This window comes from Prionailurus bengalensis, chromosome X (assembly GCF_016509475.1).
Source record: "Prionailurus bengalensis isolate Pbe53 chromosome X, Fcat_Pben_1.1_paternal_pri, whole genome shotgun sequence".
NCBI lineage: Eukaryota > Metazoa > Chordata > Mammalia > Carnivora > Felidae > Prionailurus > Prionailurus bengalensis.
In genome coordinates, this window is record NC_057361.1 from 95,652,681 (window position 1) to 95,670,016 (window position 17,336).

Genomic DNA, 17,336 nt, shown 5'->3' on the forward strand with positions numbered 1-17,336 from the left:
GGGGGGTGGGGGTGGGGGTGGCGGGTGGGGGGGGGAGGGGGGTGGAGGGTTTAGGCCATGCGTGTGTGAGTGTGTGTGCTCGCGTGTGCGAGTGTGGGTTTTGGCGATGGGGTTTCAGGGTGTTTGCCGCCGAGTGTGTGTTTGCCAGCGTGTTCGTGGTGTGTGTGTGTGTGTGTGTGTGTGTGTGTGTGTGTGATTACGCGTGCGTGTCCGTGTGCGTGCGCAGGCGCGCACCTGGTTCTTCTGCCGTCTAATGGGAGGCGGGCTGGGGCGTCAGGGTACCCTCGCTATGATACAGGTCAGGTGTTCACCATAGGAGAGGACGGGAGCCGGTTGACAGGAAAGAAGACCGTTGGTTGGCCTCGTCCGGCCGTGCCAGGAGAGGCGCGGGTCCCGGAGCTTGTGGGCACAGCTGGGTGTCGCCCGCGCGCTGGCCTTGGCTCCCGTGGGAGCTGTCCAGGGACGGAGCCTGGGGCAGGCACGAGGCCGCTTTGGCGACTGTGGTGCGGCTCCAGGCTGCAGTCCACGCCTGAGTCGCGGGGGCGCCCCGTGGGTGACGGGCCAGGCCCGCGGGACGCGTCCGTCGTCGACCCGCGGGAGGTGGACGCCAGTGTCGACCCCCAGCCCCCGGCCCATGCCCGCCGGCCGCCTCACGCCTTCGTGTCGGCCGGCCGCTAGAGGCCTCCCGCTGGGGGCTGGCCTGGCGGGGAGTCCTGACGGACGATGCTCCCGGGGAGCACGGGCCCCGTCGGGCTCCGACTGGCCAGGTGGGGTGGGCTCGGCTCGGGCTCTGGGTCCACGACCAGTGTGTCTCCTGAGGTCTGCTGCAGACCTGCAGGGGTCCCGACGACGGAGCCCCGGAGAGGTTCAGGGCCACCGCGGGGAGCCTCGATGCCCCTCGCTCGCCCTGGCTTTCCGGTCCCGAGAGCCGAGAGCCGAGAGCCGGCTAAGTGCAGCAGCCAGAGGGGACGAGGCTGCGCTTGCTCCACGGAGCGTCCGACGCGGGGAGGGGCCCCGCGCAGAGTGGCGGAGCCGTGGGCGCCGCCATGTTGGAGCCCGGGTGGACTGGGCCCGGCCTTTTTTTCTTCCGCAAAGGGCGGAGGGAGAGGGCCTGGGGGGAAGGGCGCGTGGGCATCCGTGGTGCAACACTGCCATCAAGCGGAACTCGTTCGCTTTCCCGCGAGCCCCGCGCCGTGGCTTCCCTGCGAGCGAAGTGGGGAGTCCCAGGCGGCAGAGAACGGGGTCCTCCCTCCAACCCCCCGACTGCCCCGAGGTGCCGAGCTGCCGCAGGCAGGCGACCCGGGAGGCTCCAGAGACGGGTAGCGGAACAGAGCGCCAGGTCCCGCTGCCCTGTGGGGCGGGCACGGGCAGCCACGGCTCTTGACAAGAGCCGCTGGTGGCCGCCATGTCTGGGCGGGACTGGAGGGGAAGAGGCCGCCCCGAAAGGGCCAGGAGCACCAAGCGAACAAACGGGCCAGGAGAAGCCACCGGGCCAGGGGCGCTGGGACTCTGGCCTGGGAGAGCATTGGGCCGCGTGACCCTTGCCCTAGCAGCGGGGTCCCTGTGTGGCCCGGCCTGGGGTGGGGGGCGGAGAGGAGCCTGGAAACCGGGCCTTAGACCTGCGGGGGCAGTTGGAGGGGTGCTGCCACTCGGTGGGGGGCAGAAGTCGGGACCGTGCTGTCCTTGTGTTCCATTCTGAGGATCAGGTGTGGGGCCCGGCCACCCATTGTCCAGGGGCTTTGAGTCGTTCTCGGGGTGCCTGGGGTTGGGGGGGGGGCGGTTGTCGGGAGAGGTGGAGGTGGCTCCCTGGTGCAGCAGAGTCCAGAAGGGACGTGCCCACCATGGGGTGAGTGAAAGTGAAAGTGAAAGTGGAAGTGGAAGTGGAAGGGGGAGGCGGTGGCAGCGGTCTTAGCCGCCGCGCCGCTGCCGCCGCCGCCGCCGCCGAAGCAGCCGCGGCAACCGCCGCCACCAACACCAGCGCCTCCTTCTCCTTCTCCGCCAACCCCCTGCCCCGCCCCTCAATAGCAGATCTGGGCGCGAGAAGCGGTTGTCTGGCACAGACCCGGCAGCCGCGGTGCCATCCCCCCCGGGGCTTCACCCTCTCTGGCGGAGGCCTGGCCCCACCACCGATCACGCACTCAGGTCTCGGTCCCGGACCCAATTCTGGATCGCGCACTCGATCCTCGGCAGAGCCGTCCGCCGAGGACCCTGCGTTGGCGCACTTGAGCTTTCCGGGCCACCCTGTCCAACGTCGCACGGGAGCGTTCGGGGCAACGGGGAGGAATGGCCGTTGACATCTGCGGCCGGATGTCACTCTTGCTTCACAGCTGGTCATCGAGGGACCGCTGTGGACAGCCAGCCCGCCTGCCCGTTCACAGGGCCAGGCACCGTGGGATAGCGGGTCCGGTCCCGCTTTGGCCACCGGCGCCAGCACTCAGGCACTCGTCTGCCCGTGCCACCGAGGAGGCTGACGCTCTGGATCCCGGGGGGCAGACCTTAGGTGGAGACCTCTGCTGTCCCCACAAGCCCTGACCGGGGCGGGTCGTGCCTTCCCCTCCACGCTCGTCCACAGGCATCCACGCACGTCTGTACCACCCCCCTCACGCCCCCCCCCCACCACACCCTGCTGTCCATCCTCCCGCCGGACACTGCCCCCTGCGAATGCTGAAGGCAGCCTGTTGCCCCTTGTCCTCACACATGTCGCCTTCCAGAATGTGTTGGGGGGGGGAGGGGCGGGGTGAGGCCCGGGAGGGGCGAGACGTGGTGTCTGCTCGCCCGCTTTCGTACACCGGGAGGGTGTGCCGGCTCACGCGTTCCTGGAACCCCAACCCCAGGGGCACGGTGTGGAGCTCCCGGACCTTCCAGCCCTCCGTGTCCCCCGCACCTTGTCCGAGAGCGCCGGAGGTGTCCGCGTGCCCTCCGGGCCCCGGCGCCACCTGGTGCGCCTGCAGAGGTTTGGGTCTCCGGAACCGCGGAGGGAGCGCCCTGCTTGCCGTCTGGGGTACCCACCCCGAGGACAGGAAGTGGGTCACGCTGGCCCCGAGGCCGACGAGCAGGGTTTCGCTGGCCTGCCGTCGCCAGCCAGTGGGGAAAGGGGGCCTGGATGGGGTGACTCCCGAGGACGATGTCCTTGTGGGCCGAGCGGACCCGGGCGCGTGTGCACACCCTCTGTCAGAGTTGCCGGGGTGGGCGCCCTTGAAGGTACCGGGGACGTGCGTGAGGGGCGGGGGGGGGGGGGGAGGGGATGTGGAGGGACGGTGGGGGGTGTGTCTCTGTTTGGGAGAGCTGTCCACGCGCCCGAGCCCGACCCACCCGAGTCAGGGGGCACCCGGGTGACCCTCCCTTGACGTGGACCCAACCCCGACGTTCAGGGCGGCTCGCCTCTCTAGGAACCGGGTCCTTCCTTCCCCTTGCTGCTCATCTCTCTGTGTCCTTTGGGGTCTTGCGTGGCTCCTGCCTGTGCGTGTCTTTGCTTTGTGGTCAGAACGGAAGCCCTCGGCAGGGTGGGTAGGAGATGGTGGAGAATGGAGACGCTGGGTGTCCAGCCGGTCTGCAGGGCCAACTAAGTGTCTGTGAGCCTGCTCGGAAGTCCGGGCAGCCCAGAGTGTCCGGAATGTCCGTTTGGACTTGAGGACCGCGCAGCGCGCGCGCGCCTCAGGTGAGACCGTGCGGACACGGGCCCCTTCGGGAGGGGCGGTGGGCACCCCTCCCCTCCCCTCCCCTCCCCTCCCCTCCGCTTCTTCCCTTTCCTACCCTTCTTCCTTTCCCTACCCTTCCCGAGACCCCCCGCAGCTGTAGCACCCTTCGCGTAGGCCCCGGAGGCCAGCGTGCATGCGTGCGTGTGCCCCTGCCCGGACCCAGCGATCGGACCTCGTCCCACCAGGCGGGGTGCCAAGCTGGCTCCGGGAGCGCGTGTCCCTTGGCGGGACGCTTGGCTCCAAGTGCCAACAATAGAGCGCCTGCAGCGTGGGTTCTCTGTCCCCTCCCGCCAGCACCAGCCCTCCTCCAGGCCTGAGTCTCCCACGTGCACAGGGTTTGTGTCCACCAGGGTGTGATTCGCCAGGGTTCCTTGAACTGAAGCGTGGGAAGGGACCGCCAGGGCCCTTCCGAGGTGGAGGATGCGTGGTTGGGCACGGGAGGTTGTGGCGAGGGGGCTGGGGGTGCGGGGAGGGGGCTCGGCGCTGCTGTGCACGGCTGGGACCCAATACATCCACCCGCTGGCCTAGGAAGAATGAGGCGCTGGGCCTCTGGGGCCGGACGCTTGGGAGAAGAAGCGGGTCCTGTTTGCAGGGCAGAAGGTGAAAGTGTTCCCCGAGGGTTGAAGTTGGATCAGTCTGGTGCCTCGGGTCTGGGTGGTTGTCAGGAGTCCCTTTCTGCCCTTGGGCACCCAGACTGGGGTAAAAGCACACATCCATCATTGACCTGTAGAGGCACTTGCTGTGGAGTGGGTGGGCCTTCTCCCGAGGAGGAAAAGGATGACCTCCGGCTGTGATCTCCCTTTTTCTCCCCGGGGTGGGGGGGGGGGTGGGGGTGGGGGTGGCGGGTGGGGGGGGGAGGGGGGTGGAGGGTTTAGGCCATGCGTGTGTGAGTGTGTGTGCTCGCGTGTGCGAGTGTGGGTTTTGGCGATGGGGTTTCAGGGTGTTTGCCGCCGAGTGTGTGTTTGCCAGCGTGTTCGTGGTGTGTGTGTGTGTGTGTGTGTGTGTGTGTGTGTGTGATTACGCGTGCGTGTCCGTGTGCGTGCGCAGGCGCGCACCTGGTTCTTCTGCCGTCTAATGGGAGGCGGGCTGGGGCGTCAGGGTACCCTCGCTATGATACAGGTCAGGTGTTCACCATAGGAGAGGACGGGAGCCGGTTGACAGGAAAGAAGACCGTTGGTTGGCCTCGTCCGGCCGTGCCAGGAGAGGCGCGGGTCCCGGAGCTTGTGGGCACAGCTGGGTGTCGCCCGCGCGCTGGCCTTGGCTCCCGTGGGAGCTGTCCAGGGACGGAGCCTGGGGCAGGCACGAGGCCGCTTTGGCGACTGTGGTGCGGCTCCAGGCTGCAGTCCACGCCTGAGTCGCGGGGGCGCCCCGTGGGTGACGGGCCAGGCCCGCGGGACGCGTCCGTCGTCGACCCGCGGGAGGTGGACGCCAGTGTCGACCCCCAGCCCCCGGCCCATGCCCGCCGGCCGCCTCACGCCTTCGTGTCGGCCGGCCGCTAGAGGCCTCCCGCTGGGGGCTGGCCTGGCGGGGAGTCCTGACGGACGATGCTCCCGGGGAGCACGGGCCCCGTCGGGCTCCGACTGGCCAGGTGGGGTGGGCTCGGCTCGGGCTCTGGGTCCACGACCAGTGTGTCTCCTGAGGTCTGCTGCAGACCTGCAGGGGTCCCGACGACGGAGCCCCGGAGAGGTTCAGGGCCACCGCGGGGAGCCTCGATGCCCCTCGCTCGCCCTGGCTTTCCGGTCCCGAGAGCCGAGAGCCGAGAGCCGGCTAAGTGCAGCAGCCAGAGGGGACGAGGCTGCGCTTGCTCCACGGAGCGTCCGACGCGGGGAGGGGCCCCGCGCAGAGTGGCGGAGCCGTGGGCGCCGCCATGTTGGAGCCCGGGTGGACTGGGCCCGGCCTTTTTTTCTTCCGCAAAGGGCGGAGGGAGAGGGCCTGGGGGGAAGGGCGCGTGGGCATCCGTGGTGCAACACTGCCATCAAGCGGAACTCGTTCGCTTTCCCGCGAGCCCCGCGCCGTGGCTTCCCTGCGAGCGAAGTGGGGAGTCCCAGGCGGCAGAGAACGGGGTCCTCCCTCCAACCCCCCGACTGCCCCGAGGTGCCGAGCTGCCGCAGGCAGGCGACCCGGGAGGCTCCAGAGACGGGTAGCGGAACAGAGCGCCAGGTCCCGCTGCCCTGTGGGGCGGGCACGGGCAGCCACGGCTCTTGACAAGAGCCGCTGGTGGCCGCCATGTCTGGGCGGGACTGGAGGGGAAGAGGCCGCCCCGAAAGGGCCAGGAGCACCAAGCGAACAAACGGGCCAGGAGAAGCCACCGGGCCAGGGGCGCTGGGACTCTGGCCTGGGAGAGCATTGGGCCGCGTGACCCTTGCCCTAGCAGCGGGGTCCCTGTGTGGCCCGGCCTGGGGTGGGGGGCGGAGAGGAGCCTGGAAACCGGGCCTTAGACCTGCGGGGGCAGTTGGAGGGGTGCTGCCACTCGGTGGGGGGCAGAAGTCGGGACCGTGCTGTCCTTGTGTTCCATTCTGAGGATCAGGTGTGGGGCCCGGCCACCCATTGTCCAGGGGCTTTGAGTCGTTCTCGGGGTGCCTGGGGTTGGGGGGGGGGCGGTTGTCGGGAGAGGTGGAGGTGGCTCCCTGGTGCAGCAGAGTCCAGAAGGGACGTGCCCACCATGGGGTGAGTGAAAGTGAAAGTGAAAGTGAAAGTGGAAGTGGAAGGGGGAGGCGGTGGCAGCGGTCTTAGCCGCCGCGCCGCTGCCGCCGCCGCCGCCGCCGAAGCAGCCGCGGCAACCGCCGCCACCAACACCAGCGCCTCCTTCTCCTTCTCCGCCAACCCCCTGCCCCGCCCCTCAATAGCAGATCTGGGCGCGAGAAGCGGTTGTCTGGCACAGACCCGGCAGCCGCGGTGCCATCCCCCCCGGGGCTTCACCCTCTCTGGCGGAGGCCTGGCCCCACCACCGATCACGCACTCAGGTCTCGGTCCCGGACCCAATTCTGGATCGCGCACTCGATCCTCGGCAGAGCCGTCCGCCGAGGACCCTGCGTTGGCGCACTTGAGCTTTCCGGGCCACCCTGTCCAACGTCGCACGGGAGCGTTCGGGGCAACGGGGAGGAATGGCCGTTGACATCTGCGGCCGGATGTCACTCTTGCTTCACAGCTGGTCATCGAGGGACCGCTGTGGACAGCCAGCCCGCCTGCCCGTTCACAGGGCCAGGCACCGTGGGATAGCGGGTCCGGTCCCGCTTTGGCCACCGGCGCCAGCACTCAGGCACTCGTCTGCCCGTGCCACCGAGGAGGCTGACGCTCTGGATCCCGGGGGGCAGACCTTAGGTGGAGACCTCTGCTGTCCCCACAAGCCCTGACCGGGGCGGGTCGTGCCTTCCCCTCCACGCTCGTCCACAGGCATCCACGCACGTCTGTACCACCCCCCTCACGCCCCCCCCCCCACCACACCCTGCTGTCCATCCTCCCGCCGGACACTGCCCCCTGCGAATGCTGAAGGCAGCCTGTTGCCCCTTGTCCTCACACATGTCGCCTTCCAGAATGTGTTGGGGGGGGGAGGGGCGGGGTGAGGCCCGGGAGGGGCGAGACGTGGTGTCTGCTCGCCCGCTTTCGTACACCGGGAGGGTGTGCCGGCTCACGCGTTCCTGGAACCCCAACCCCAGGGGCACGGTGTGGAGCTCCCGGACCTTCCAGCCCTCCGTGTCCCCCGCACCTTGTCCGAGAGCGCCGGAGGTGTCCGCGTGCCCTCCGGGCCCCGGCGCCACCTGGTGCGCCTGCAGAGGTTTGGGTCTCCGGAACCGCGGAGGGAGCGCCCTGCTTGCCGTCTGGGGTACCCACCCCGAGGACAGGAAGTGGGTCACGCTGGCCCCGAGGCCGACGAGCAGGGTTTCGCTGGCCTGCCGTCGCCAGCCAGTGGGGAAAGGGGGCCTGGATGGGGTGACTCCCGAGGACGATGTCCTTGTGGGCCGAGCGGACCCGGGCGCGTGTGCACACCCTCTGTCAGAGTTGCCGGGGTGGGCGCCCTTGAAGGTACGGGGGGCGTGCGTGCGTGCAGGGCGGGGCGCGGGGGCGGAATGTGGAGGGACGGTGGGTGATGTGTCTCTGGGACGTGGTGTCTACTCGTTCGCCTACGTACACCGGGAGGGTGTGCCCGTTGAGTTTTTTCTCGAAGTCCCAAACCCAGGGGCACAATGTGACCTCTCGGGTCTCTTCTTACCTGCCTCTTGCTGTTGAGTCGTTTTTGTGTCCGTATGTCCTTTGTAGTTAGGAGTTTCTGGTGAACCCCTAGACGTTCGGGTTCACTAGTTAGAGGTAACTTGGATTTTGTAAGGGAAATGTTTCTCTCCAACGGGCTTTTCCTGGTGTCCCCCAGTGGCTCAGTTGTTTAAGCATGAGTATTCCGCTCACGTGATTGAGTTGTGGTTCATGGTTCGGAGCAATGTCCGGCTCTTTGGTGACCGCTCAGTGCCTCGAGCCTGCTTCAGATTCTCTGTCCTCTCTCTCTCTCTGTCTCTCCCCTGCTCGTCCTCCTTGTCTCTCTGTCTCTCACAAATAAAGATGAAAAACATTTTTTTTTTCTTCAAGGGAATTTTTATTAACAAATAGAAATCAGTACCTGAACTACGTGTCTGAACTACGAAGAAGGCACTACTAGTGATTTGTGAAACTTTTGTTCTTCTCTCTTCATAATAAAATGTTTTTTCTTGTGTTATTTTTTTTTTCTGTGAGAGAGAGAAGGTGCAAGTGACCAAGGGGTAAAGAGGGAGAGAGCAAAGCTGGGCTCACCCGAAGTGGGGTTCAAAGCGAAGAACTGTGAGATTCCGTCCTGAGAAGTCTGATGCTCAACCGAGTGCATCACCCAGGCGTTGTCTGATATTCTTATTCCAATTTACTTTTTACTCCAGTTTCAGAAATTGCAAGGATAGAAGGAAGCTTTTTCGTCCCTTATCATGGGTAAATGGAGTCTCAGTTTCGTTCTTCTCTTTGAGTTGCTGAAAAATATCCCTATTAATGAGGAAACAAGAATTACAAGAACAACTATGGCAACCTAAACCGATACATCATTCCAGTACGTTCTGGCTTGCAAAGTTTCTGCTGAAAAATCAGATGATAGCCTTGTGAAGGTTCTTCTGTATGTAGGTCGGTGCTTTTGTTTGCTGCTTTTAAGATTCTAAGTTCTGATATTTTCGTGATCATCTCTTGGTGTGGTCCACTCTGACTTCATCCCGTTCGGGGCCTTCTGTGCCTCCCAGACTGGTTTCTTTCCCAAGGAAGGGAAGTTGTAAGCAGTATTTCTCTAACTACCTTTTCTGTTCTTTTCTTTTTCGGGGACCCCCTGCAATAAATGTGAATGTCAATATGTTTGATGTCCCAGAGGTCTAACATGGTCATTAAAATTTTTTTGTTGTTGCTCAACTTTGATGATTTCTAGCTATCCTATCTTCCAGATTACTGATCATTTTTACATATTCTATTCTTCTTTGGTTTCATATTTCTCTTTGTTGAAGTTTGAGTTCATCCACTCTTCCCTCACTTCTAGCAAGCATCTTTATGAGCATTATTTTGAACATATAGGCAGATTGCTTATGTCCATTTTTAGTTCTCCTGACGTGTCTTATTCTTTCATTTAGAACATATTCCTCTGTGTCATTTTGCCTGACTTTCCCATTTCATTTTTTTTAAAGTAATCGTCATCCCCAGCGTGGGGCTCGAACTCACAACCCGGAGGTCAACAGTCACATGCTCCACCGACTGAGCCGACCAGGTGCCCCTGTCCTGTTTGTTTTTATGTATTAGGAAGACCGTGTCTCTTGGTCTTCAAGGAGTGGTTTTACGTAGAAAGCATCCTCGGGGGCCCAGAAGCAAGATGTTACCTGAACACTAGAATGGGGTGTCCCACGTAGGCAGAATGCACACACTCTGACCGGGCCATGACTGCCAGGGGTGGGCTGGTGGGTGGGATTAGACCCCAGTGTGGTGGCTGTGAGGTCCAGCCACGACTGTTACGGGTACACTGATAGGGAGTGTCGCCCCCCCATTGTCCTGGGTAGGAGGGGCTTTAGAGGGCTGCTGGTCCCAGCCAAGGCTGCCCACCAGCCATGTCAGAGTGGCAGCTGCACTGGGGTCTTCCAGCCCCGGCTATGGCTACCGACGTGTGCGTTGGGGAAGGGACTGGTTTGGAGGGGCTGCTTTTGGGGCAAGGTGAGTGGTTCTCACAAGGCAGACGGAGAGTGTCCGAACTGGGGCCCTCCCGTGTTGGCCCAGCTAGGCAGGAGGGCAAGAAACATGGCCCAGAAATTCGTCAATCTCCCTTAGCTGTGGCCCAGGTACTTTTCAAAGTGCTGCCTGTGTGCTGGGTCTGTGAGCAAGTGAGTTTGTACACGAGCCCTTGAAAAGCAGAGTCTCCTTTCCTATTGTCCTCTGGCTCTCCCAGAGTGAAGGCCCAGTCTCGGAGTTAAGCCCTGCTGATCTCAAAGACGTGATGGGGGCGCATCTTTTTGGTGCAAGTACCCAGCGTGGCGGGGATGGGGGGGGGGTGGCTGATGTGGACTTTGACACTCTTCCTCCTCAGGGAGGACATGTGCATCGGTGATAGCCGTCTTGGTGGATACTGGGAGTGTGCGTCCTGAACAGACTTCTTGACGTGGCTTCTTTAGATCTTTAAGGCGTGAATAGTTCTGCTAGTGTTCGGGTTCTTCTCAGAGTTGCTGTATACGTAGTTGTAGCCTTGGTGCGTCAATGGGAAGAGGGAAATGCAGGGGCCTCCTAGCCTGCCATCTTAATCAAGATTCCCAACCAAAATTGACAAGGAAGTCACGGTTTGAGTGTTTATCTGAGAAATACGGGAAAATAAAAAACTAAGAGTTGATTATGGTTATATTTACAGAGCTTTGTTTCTCTCTTTAGTTCAGAGTAGAGACTGGTGATATTTAACATACTGGAGAACGACTCGAGCTTAAGTGAACTGAGCGGTATCCATTTTTAATGGGCTTTTGTATGAGAATGTAAGCATATGGTAGGAGAACTTGAAGGACGCCCACTATACAATTACAGTGTCAGCTACGGGAATGGCATGAACATGAAGGCTGATGGCCAAGAGAACTCATTATTTGCTGACCTAATGTGTGCCAGACGCTCTTCTTAATAATGGAAATACAGCCATTAAAGGGACAAAAAATGTCCCTTCTCACATGAGGCTCACATTCCAGTGGGGGAGAATGAAAAAGTAAGATTGATGAGATGTGTATATACCATGATGATGACCCAGCCTATGCAGCACACGTAGGCAGGGGAGGGGAGCAGGACCTGGGGAGGCTGGGGGGATTTGCACCTTCAGGTAGGTTGTTCAGGGAAGGCATCACTGAGGGGACAGAGATCCCGAAGGAAGGTAGGGGGAGAGCCCTGTGGAGATCTGGGGATGAAAGATGCAACGAGACCACTCAGTACCTCTTCCCGCCGTTAACCTGCTTAAATCTTTCAGCCACTGACCAGCGGTCACCTTCCCTCCCAAGTTGACACCAACAGGTGCCGTGTTGGATTTTGGCAATATGCAAGTGGTCAGGTAGGGCCAGAAGTACCGGGACGGTTTATGTGATTAGGATACGGTTTAAGGCCTTTTCCACTTTGAATAAACTGAGGCTCTAGCTACACACACTAAGCGTGTATGCTTCCATAAAATGGATCGCTTCAGAAGACACGTATAGATTGTTCCTTGCTTAGCGTCTTGGCAATTCTGTGTTTCTTCAGTAAGCTCTAGGCCCAATGTGGGCCTTCAACACACGACCCTGAGTCGTATGCTCTGCCGACTGAGCCAGCCAGGCGCCCCCCCCTTGCTTAGCATCTTAACGTGGCTCGGTCCAGTTTTGTAAGGTGTTTACAGGTAGCTGAGTAACAGAGCTGTACAAAACGCAAGGTGTCCCTTGCCCCCTAGTGCTGGGACGGACGCTCATCTCTCATTAGAATCATTAAGTTACAAGTGGGAAAAAATTTCCATATCCACGGATGCAGGGCTGGCAGGTTATTTCATTAACCTCAGGGGCAGTAGCTCAGGGACATCAGCAAAAAAAAGGCAGATCGGTATCTTTGGCCACAAGCCTGAATCCCAGCAAGTTACAAACTGAAGTCACTAAATGGTCACAGTTGGTGACATCACAATGGATTTATAGCATATAAGACCCAGACCAACTTTAGGTTTAGGCTGATTTCTCCTAAGGGTGTGTGGTGGCTGGAAGAGTTTCTCTTACAGAGGAAGTAAAAGATTGATACATTTTTCTCTTTCATGTAGATTACAGAAATTGATTTGTGTCTGTGACCAGGGTAATCAAAAATACTTTCTTTCCTTTTTGGGTCCTAGGTTTATAAGAAAAGTGAGAGAGTGCGATCTTCAGTGTGTGCTGCACGGGCAGTGGTGTGGACCCAGAGTTCAGGCACAGGCGAAGAACGGACACGGATTTCACATTCCTGATAGGTGTGTAAGTGAACTCTGAGTTGCACTTTGATTCTGTGTTAGCCCTTCTGTACACAGGCTCCTTTTTCAAAGTAGGCCTCTCACTGAACTTCCTCTGGTAACATCTGGTTGGCACCGTGTCCACGCATGCTCAGTCGCTCTAATGATGATGCGATCATGATGCGATCATGATGGTGATTATGAGGGTTCTGCCTGGGGAACTGGAAATAGTAACGTACCTGGTGAGTTCCAAACTCAAAGCCCAGCAAAGGCCATTATCTGACTAGCGTTGATGTTGTGCATCTGGTAGGGATGGAATAGAAGTTGTGCCTTGTGTTTTATCTCCTTGATGTTTGCAAGCATGACTTTCTGAAATGTTTTAATCCGGCTTATACCGGTGCCACAGAGGTTTTGTAGAAATCCTGTGTACGTTAGGTTTCAATGAGCATTATAGCCATGTGCTTAGTGCCCGAGGTTGAGCAAAGAAAGGCAGTTAACTTCAGTAAGTTGAGACCTTTTCAAGCTGTCAGGGTAGCCTGATATAGTTATTACCTCTAGCACCAGCAAAGATGTCAGGCGATCCTGTTTGTCTCCCTAGAGCGTGAAGGAAAGGAGGACCCTCCTGTCCTGTACTGTACCGGATCTAGAGGATGACATTGGAACTTCCCTTGTGAAATGTAGTCTGCTCTGGGGCCTTCTAGTCAGCAGTTTTATTTATACATAATCAGAATCTCTGTTGGGGAGGATCGACCATAAACTCACTTGTCATTTCTTTAGAAGAAGAAAACTCTACCTGTCGGATGCCAATTCTGTGCTGTTCTTTTGGTCTGTAGCACAGGGCAGGCTCCGAGTAATAGTGAAAGATGACTAGCTTATTATCACGATGTATTCTTTTGTGAGTTTAATAGTAATACACATGTAGGTGGTTTAGAACGTTATACACGTTTGATGATGGAGCCCTAAGAGACCGTTTTCTGATGGTTGTCGTGGCTTATGACCTCTTCTGGGCCATGCCCTTGGCGCTCTCTCTCTTGCTGACATGGGTGAGTGGGTCAGGGTTCAGCAGACGTTGGCTTTCTGTGCCCCGTGTCAGCTCCGAAGTTCTGTGAGTCAGCAGTGGGAGTGGGGAGAGAGGAGGGCACGTGGGGAGAGAGGCTAGGCAGCACCGAACAACCCCTGTGATCCCATCAGCCTGCCGTCTCTGATTTTGAATAAATCTCTTTACTTCTCTGGGTTTTGATCTTCAGCTAATATGTGGGTCAATTAAATGAAAAGGTCTTAAAAACGTATGATCGAGGACCTTTCGGAGATGCCGATTAATAGTATGAAAAATAAATTTTAAAAACGGACATGTGCACAAATTAGCAGATACCTAAGTATAAGGAAAAGTCTAGAGCTCTCTTTTCAAAGCTTTTTATTGAAGAATAATCAAAATAGTGTTTACGTCAGGTACATAGTATAATAATTCCTGTCAACAAATGTTAGACTCTTAGTGACTACATTTCCTATGCTGTATTTTCATCTCCATGACTTAATTACTTTGTAACTGTAAGTTTATCCCTCTTCAAAAAAAATTTAAAAAAAATTTTAATGTTTATTTTTTATTTTTATTTTTTTCAACGTTTATTTTTGGGACAGAGAGAGACAGAGCATGAACAGGGGAGGGGCAGAGAGAGAGGGAGACACAGAATCGGAAACAGGCTCCAGGCTCTGAGCCATCAGCCCAGAGCCCGACGCGGGGCTCGAACTCACGGACCGCGAGATCGTGACCTGGCTGAAGTCGGACGCTTAACCGACTGCGCCACCCAGGCGCCCCTAATGTTTATTTTTGAGAGGGTGAGAGTGGGGGTGTGTCTCTCGGTGCACAGAGAGACACAGAATTTGAAGCAGGCTCCAGGCTCTGGGCTGTCAGCACAGAGCCCCGATGTGGGGCCTGAACTCATGAACTGCGAGATCATGACCTGAGCCAAAGTTGAACGCTTCACCGACTGACCCACCCAGGTGCCCCAACCACATTTAAACAAATCTAACAAACATCCTAGAAGCTTGCAACCGTACAAAAAGGACAGAGATACCTGTAGTTGAATTACTTGTGCTTGATTAGAGCAAGTAAATATTAGGAGCAGGGAAGAACTATTCCCTCAGAATATTGTGAACTGCCTGTTTGTATCCTTTGCTCTTTTTTTTTTCATTTTGCTGTTTGTTTCTTATTTTTCTTAATTTTCTAATGTTTATTCATTATTGAGAGACAGAGGGAGACAGAACATGAGCATGGGAGGGGAAGAGAGTTAGTTGCACATAAGTAGCTGCTATCTCGGTGTGTCCACCGGATGAGGTGAGATCAGGATCCTCCTACTCTGCCATCTTCCTGACCTCCTTTGCATGTCGGATCTCTCTCTTAAGAGCACCTCTACTTCGGGTGCTTGATTTCACTTCCGATTTTACAGCTCTGTCATTCTAGTGCTTTCTATCACTCAAATCACACAGGCCCCTACCTGAAACCCTCCAACCATTTCCCACTGAAATTAGAATAACAGGGGCGCCTCAGTGACTCAGTCGGTTGAGCATCTGACTTGGGCTCAGGTCATGATCTCACTGTCCATGAGTTGGAGCCCCATGTCAGGCTCTGTGCTGACAGCTCAGAGCCTGCTTCGGATTCTGTGTCTCCCTCTGTCTCTCAAAAATAAACATTAAAAAATTAGAATAACAGAAATTCCCAAACATGGTTACATGAATAAAATCTAGCTACTCTTTGCCCCTCACACGGAGCTTTTGGCTATGCCAACTGAAGTTTCACTTGTCATTGTCAGTGAGTAGGTCTGATGAATATTTTCAAGTCTTTGAGCAACCATTATTTTGACATTTTGAATACAACAGCAATGGGAAATGCATAACATAATTTGAAGATAATAAGTAGGGTACAAATGAAAAACAATAATACAATTTGTAGACCTGTTCTACAACGTGATGTCATGTTTGACGCTACAACCCCCAGCCAGGAAAAGAAACCTCAAAGGAGATGGTCACTGGTAATTGACAGAAAAGCCTGCAGGGGATCACATTCCTGGGTACGTCCACAGCTATTATCTTCATAATCAGAAGGATCTTCATCAGATACTCTATTATGGAGAAGTCCCTTGTGATAGGAGATCAGTTGTGATCTGAGAACTGTGAGGGGGGGGAAATAAGGTGCCCTGAAAAGCCTTGGCCAGTAATTCTCCAGCTGTCCAAACAACTGGAGGTGCACAGAATGCACAGGTCTTATTTTTGTAAAGGAGAAGGGGGGATAGCATCTAGCTAGGGATAGTGGTTTGGTTAAATGAACAGATTTCTCAGAAAAGAGCACCACTGAGTTGTTGAAAGATTGTATCAGAAGGTTTGGTGCAGAATGGGCTGGTACATTCAAGTAGGAATATCCAAAAGTCTTGGCATAATGGAGATGGGACAGTTGAAAAGATTTCTATTAGAACAGGTAGAAGATACACAATTTGTAAAGAGGAAATCATATAAAGGGAAGGGGTGGGTTTCCATTTTTTGCTAACCCATTGACCTAGGAGGTAGGTGGTCAGCATAAAACATGGAAGGTTTTCTTTTTTCTATTTTTATTATTTTTTGAGAGAGACAGGGAGTGAGCAGGGGAGGGGCAGAGAGAGGGAAACAGAATCTGAAGCAGGCTCCGAGCTGTCAGCACACAGCCCAATGCAGGGCTTGAACCCATGACCCACAAGATCATAAACTGAGTGGAAGTCGGACGCTTAACCGACTGAACCACCCAGGCGCCCCAACATGGAAGGTTTTCTTAAGGCAAGAACATCCTTACGTTGAAAGTGATGGGAGGGATGTGTTTTGCTGTAACTAATGGAAATATTTGGAGGTATAAACTATTTATAGGTTAACATTACGGGGTATTATTATCAGTAAAAGACCTAGTAGGAGTGTGGTGACAAATCCAACAGTCAGAAAGGTTTCCAGAAGCAACAAGGGATTGTGACACTTGAGTTATAGCATTGTTTTCCCAATCAAAAGTGGAAATGGAAGAGAAAGAAGCCTCATGAGGATTGGTATCATGAATCTTGTGAACATAATACTGGCCTGCTCCCAAGTCTTGTGAGAGGAGTCTCTGAAGAGGTCATCTGCTTCACTTTCCAAGAAAGGGTTAGTTTGAGGTCTCCTGTTGGTTTGCTGGTCCAGTCAGATGTTGAAGCCTCTTTAAAATGAAAAACATGAACCCGTGAGCCTGTGCCTTTTAATTTAGCAGCACAATGATTGGTCAACAGTACCTGGTATGATCCCCTCTCGCAAGGCTGGAGGGAATCTCTATGGAGAGCTTTCCGATAAACCATGTACTCCAGGCTGAAGGTCATGATGTTTGATGTCTTTATCTCCTAGGAGTGCACTGTGAAAAGACTGTTCTACCAATTTCTCACTTCTTTGAAGGGGCTATATCAACCCCTTAGAAGTCATCATCTTACCTTTAAGTAAAAGTTTGGTTCATATGCATCTTGATCTAATCTCATCAGTCTTCCAATATTCTTTCAAAGGGTGAGAGTTAGATCTACTCCCAGTGGGAGACACAAAGATTCAGTAGTACCAAGGGAAAGGCTTGTGGCCATGCAAGTGGGAAAAATCCCAAAGTTTCGCTAGTTAGGTTTTTATAATGCCATCGGTTCACTATAAAAGGCTGCGTGATGGAGGATGGATAGGCACCGTAGAAATGGTGCATAATTGGCTAAAGGTGGCAAATGGCCTATACTATCCATCCAGTGAAATGGGTCTCTCAGTTACTATGAAGTTCCAAGGGTATTTTCCCCAATTGGGAATAATCTTTTCCGACAGGATTTTTCCTATTGCTTCAACTGTAGCTCTGTGTCAAGGAAAGGCTTCTATCCACTGAGCATACAAACCGTTACTAAAACATATTTCTACCTTTGCGATGGCACCAGCTAGATGAAATCCAATTGCCGTATCTCAAAAGGGCCCAGAGGGTAAGGGGAAATGTCCCTTTGAACTATGAAGGGGCTTCCAGAGTTATGTTAGGGGCAAATCAGACATTCTTTATAACATTGGGGGGCTATTTCTAGAGATGGTTTCCAAAAATATTGTTTTCCCAAAGGACCATCTTGCCAATATTTCAATGGGTAAGTTCATGAATCCAATTAAGAATGGAATGGGTTCCTGGATGGGGCACCCAGGACTCA

General features: G+C 56.0%; 2 long non-coding RNA genes across 3 annotated transcripts in view; one reads left to right on the forward strand and one right to left on the reverse strand.

Annotated features, from left to right (window-relative positions):
• LOC122477851 overlaps positions 1-17,336 on the forward strand; it is a 47,648-nt gene that overhangs the window by 27,354 nt on the left and 2,958 nt on the right. The window contains exon 2 of the long non-coding RNA XR_006295771.1: positions 12,046-12,159. This is a non-coding gene — a long non-coding RNA (uncharacterized LOC122477851). The remainder of the gene's footprint in view (positions 1-12,045; positions 12,160-17,336) is intronic.
• Positions 14,966-17,336, reverse strand: part of LOC122477852 — a 64,288-nt gene continuing 61,917 nt past the window's right edge. For both annotated transcript variants that reach the window (XR_006295773.1, XR_006295772.1), the window contains one exon: positions 14,966-16,345. This is a non-coding gene — a long non-coding RNA (uncharacterized LOC122477852). The remainder of the gene's footprint in view (positions 16,346-17,336) is intronic.